Source organism: Camelina sativa, chromosome 6 (assembly GCF_000633955.1).
Source record: "Camelina sativa cultivar DH55 chromosome 6, Cs, whole genome shotgun sequence".
Lineage (NCBI taxonomy): Eukaryota > Viridiplantae > Streptophyta > Magnoliopsida > Brassicales > Brassicaceae > Camelina > Camelina sativa.
Window position 1 is genome coordinate 44,252 of NC_025690.1, and position 4,532 is coordinate 48,783.

At 38.5% G+C, this 4,532-nt stretch overlaps 1 long non-coding RNA gene and 1 pseudogene across 1 annotated transcript; both read right to left on the bottom strand.

Moving 5' to 3' along the window:
* The window catches only part of LOC104789879, a 6,200-nt pseudogene extending 1,882 nt beyond the window's left edge, over positions 1 to 4,318 (bottom strand).
* On the bottom strand, positions 339 to 1,940 carry LOC109133460. Its single transcript, XR_002038546.1, has 3 exons — positions 1,708 to 1,940; positions 973 to 1,034; positions 339 to 602 (listed from the first exon to the last, which is right to left on the bottom strand). It is a non-coding gene; the product is annotated as an uncharacterized LOC109133460 (long non-coding RNA).

Genomic DNA, 4,532 nt, shown 5'->3' on the forward strand with positions numbered 1-4,532 from the left:
AAGAGTCTTTTCTTGTTGCTTACTTCAGGTGCTTTACCATTAACACTCTCACACCATTTCTGGTCATAGCGTAACTCTAACCAACAATGCTCAAGAACGAATTTTTTCTGATAAATGTTGTAGTACATATCATACGCTATCTTCATTATATCATCCTCATTCTGACCACTAGTTTTAGCCCTCACCGCAGCAGCATACGTTCCACAAAACTTCCCGACCGTATCACCAATCTTAGCCCATCTCTGTTTACACTGAATTGGCCCTATCTTCTCATTGCCATCAGAAAGTGAACTATCTGAAAAATAATCAGCAACCCTTTTCCAGAAGGTTCTGCCCTTCTGATCATTGCCTTTCACAGCATCCTTGCTGGTGTTTAACCACCCGCTAATGAGAATCCGGTCATCAGAAGGTGTCCATTTCCTTCTTTCCCTACGACTTGCAGTTGTGTCTTCACTTGGGGAAGCTGCGGAACTGACTTGGGAACTAAAGAGAGGAACTGGGGACGAAAGAGTAGGTATATTTGGGTAGAGGGAATCAAAAGAAATGGTTTGAGGATAGCCACTCCCCTGCTGACTATTCATAAGTCCCACAAAATTTGTGGACTGATTTAGATCATGGTCAGACTCCATAGTAGCAAATGGGATTTAGAAGAATATGGAAAGAAAAGAAAAACGGTATGCTTGGAAAATATTTGGGTTTGTGGTTTAAAGATCAAGAAAAGCTTAGTTTATAAGGTGAAGTATATTGGAGTTACAATTAATTTTCGACACCAAAGACACAATGAATACACTACCTAGTCACTTCCATTAATGACAGAACAACCACCAATTAAGACTAATGACAACCTAGTCACAAAGAAGTACACATAGGAGCACAAATAAACAGTCATGCTATAACTCACTACCCCAAAATAGATAACACCAAACAAACAAAGCAATCAATTGGTTTCTAACCAGTTAGGTGTATATTTACCTCTTTCGGTTGGTTGAAATGTTGTTTCCTTGTCGCCTTAACTGTGACTTGCTTGAGCTCAACTAAAAGAAACTCACAAAACAAGAAACAAGAAATGGTTAGTAATGAAACTAACTGTGTAATGAAACTAACTGTGTAAAGACATCCATTAAAGCATAAATACAAGTACATGAGTCTTAATACCAATTGTGTAAAGACATCCATTAAAGACACAACAACCAACAACCAACTACTAACTCAATCCGACTATGAAAAAACAATTTACAGTTTGCTTATGAACCACATAGGCTGGTAATGAACCACAGAGGCTGGTTTACAGAGTTTGAATACATATCAAAACAATGCAACTATAACTCATAATATCAAAACAATGAACCACAAAGTCCGATACATATCAAAACAATGAAACTATAACTCATAATACTCATAAAGCACTCGGACTATTACATAGATCAACTCATAACACTCATAAAACAAACACAAAAACTCAGAATCAACCAACCATCTAACCAAATACAGAGTTCTACACTCTTGACTAATCGGATCATATGCATCATTTCTCACTTTTTCAATTACTTCCAAGCAGACTTATATGGACTCAAAACCCATGAAATTTAAACAAAAACGAATCCTATATCCATGATTTATAAACATACAAAACAAACAATTGATGAAACTCTTCTAACTCGCAAATAACGCGCAAATACATAAATAAATTAAGATTGAGTCAATTACCTAACGCAATCGAAGTGCTTGAATCTTCCCCAAATATTAGGGTTTCGACAGATCGATCTTCACCGGAATCAAATCCGTCTGCTTCACCGGAACCAAATCGACGCCGAATCCATGGAGAATCAGACGTGGGAATCAATTGGAAGAGAAGAAAAAAATCTATTGGAAGAGAAGAAAAAATTCAATGTGAATCGCCTTTGCCTTCGACAGAGCGAGAGAGAGAAGAGAGAACACACGAAAAAGAAAGAGAAATGCCAAATAAAATTTACCAAATTAATCTCATCGCGCCACCTGTCCACCAAGAAACGTTTCTTTTGATCCTAAAATAAGAATCGTTTCTTTCAATCTTTAAGCTTTTGTTTCATTAACAATTAAAAACTATACCTAAGAAATTTACTAAAAAACATCTAAGGACTACCAATGAGGATAGTCTTACGGTGAGGGCCATACAGAATGATATGAGGACAGAGAGCCAAACTGCATTAATGAGGACCTCTTTGCTGTTCACTTTGTGCCATAACAGCGACAATGGCATTGCTCCGTCTCTCGAAAACGCCTAAGCCATTCTGATTAACCCAAACATGAATGCAAATGATCAAACCCGGTAAATGCAGAAAACGCAGTATAATAATTAAGCAAAGATGAATATATATATATATATATATATATACCTGGAATTGCTGGTGACAGAGCTCATGCCGCAGAAAAACACAGCAACGGCTACAATGCCTAAGCACACGATTCCACCAGTACCGCTCCCAAACCTATTTTTGAAAGCTAAGTAGAAGATCTCAGCAATGGCGTACCCACCAGAGTTGTTGGTGTCACTCAGAAGGGAAGGTATGTCTGTGACCGCATAGCTTATGCCCAAAATATAACCCCATCCAAAGATAATCGATATCCCAATTGCACTGATTATTCCTCTTGGCCCGTTCTTGTCTGCGTAGACCATCTCCTCTGTCTGCAATTTTGCAATTTTTTTTTTTGGTTCCATCATGACGACGTATAGACAAAATAAAAAATATGACTTGTTAAGTGTGGAGACTGACCATGTGGGCAGAGGCATCATACCCTGTAATGGTGTACTGGCTCATGAGGAGCCCCAGAACGAATATGTAAGCGTAGCTGGTGATGCCGAGGTCATTATCAGTGTTGAAATTGGTGAAGACAAACTTAGTGGTGGCTCTTTCCGTAGAAACCAAAGGAATCAGAATCATGAGCACCAAAACCCCTGGTGGTGGGATATATCACTGTTGTTACTTGTGTTGATAAGAGAGCAGGGTATGGTATGAAACTTACACACTAAGTTACAAAAGAGAAAGAAAGAGACGGGTGGGTACCGAGGAGATTCCAGAGAGCAGCAAGCTGTCCAATGAAAGACAAGACGGAGATGGGGAGACTGTTGAGAAGAGCATGGATGAAGAGGATTCCGCCATGGATGCCAATCACAACGTAGTCGGAACCTTCATATCCGCCGCCGTTTCTACCGCCGGTGGAGAGAAGCACGATCACCTGAATCAGCTGTGCCAGAGAGAAGTCAACGCTCGCCGTAACAGCCCACTGCATATTAAAACAAACCGTACTTTTAGCCTAAACAGTGATCTAATAAAATAAAAAAGTGAAGCCTTGCCTGATAGTAGGATCACCTGACCAACGATGTTGAACCTGAAAATTATTTTGAAAAGCAACAACATCGAATATCAATCAGAGAGTGACTGATTCCATTTCAAAAATTCAAATTACAATTACAACAAATTCGATATTTTCCGTACCAGCCGGTCATCCAAGAGGCAAGTGGAGCCCATCGAGGGCCGGCGAGCATAGCACTCCAGTAGTAGAGACCCCCGGAGGTTGGGTAAGAGGAGCAGATCTCGGCCATCGATAAGCCAACACACATTGTGAAGGAGCCAGCCACGAACCATCCGTAGACAAGAGTGACGGTGCCGCCGAACCTCAAGCCCGTGTTGTAGGTGGTGATCCCCGTGAGCACCGATATGATGGAGAAGGAGATGGTGAAATTGGAGAAGACCCTGAGAATAATATCTAACCATTGTTTANTTAAAAAAAAAAAAAAAAAAAAAAAACTTACAGAAATTGAAATCTACAAGCAGGCCAGTCCAGTGAAATTTATAGCCAATACAAAACAATTATTTTTTAATAGATTTTATAGATAAAAAAATAAAATTGAAACTAAATTTTAAAATTTCGGAAAATGAAATTTATTTTTACAATAAAAAAGTAGATAAATTTAAAACTTGAGATCAAATCTATAACTTTCATAAAATTGAGACTTATTTTGTAGTAAAAATATTTTTTGAGGCCTATTTTTGTTATTAAAAATCTCAAAAAATATGGAGACCCAACACCCATATATCATAAGAATGGGTGAAGAGGCGGACCTGTCTACAAGAAGAAGAAATCAAGAGCGGAGACAGACGAGAGATCACGCTTAAGCTCTTGCTTGTAGCCGAGCTCCTTGAGGCGGACTTGACCGGAATCCATGGCGGGATGATAATCGCCAGAGTTTCCGCCCATAATCCTCGGAGTCCACACTTGTTAGTTTGTCTGATTCTTCCGGATGAGATATTTTTTCTGCTCCAAAGTTTATTTTATTTCTTTTACCTTTTTTATAGATTTTAAGACAAAATATTTTATTTGTAAAACTCGAGTCATAAAAAACCGTTAAGAGTCTTTGACCATCCTACTCTAGTTGACAAATTTTCTTGGTCCTCATACCACACCATTACCATTCCATATTGTGAATTTGTGACAAACAAAACTATTGCAGTAGACATTATTAGTTTATTACAAAATAAAAAAAAAAAGGT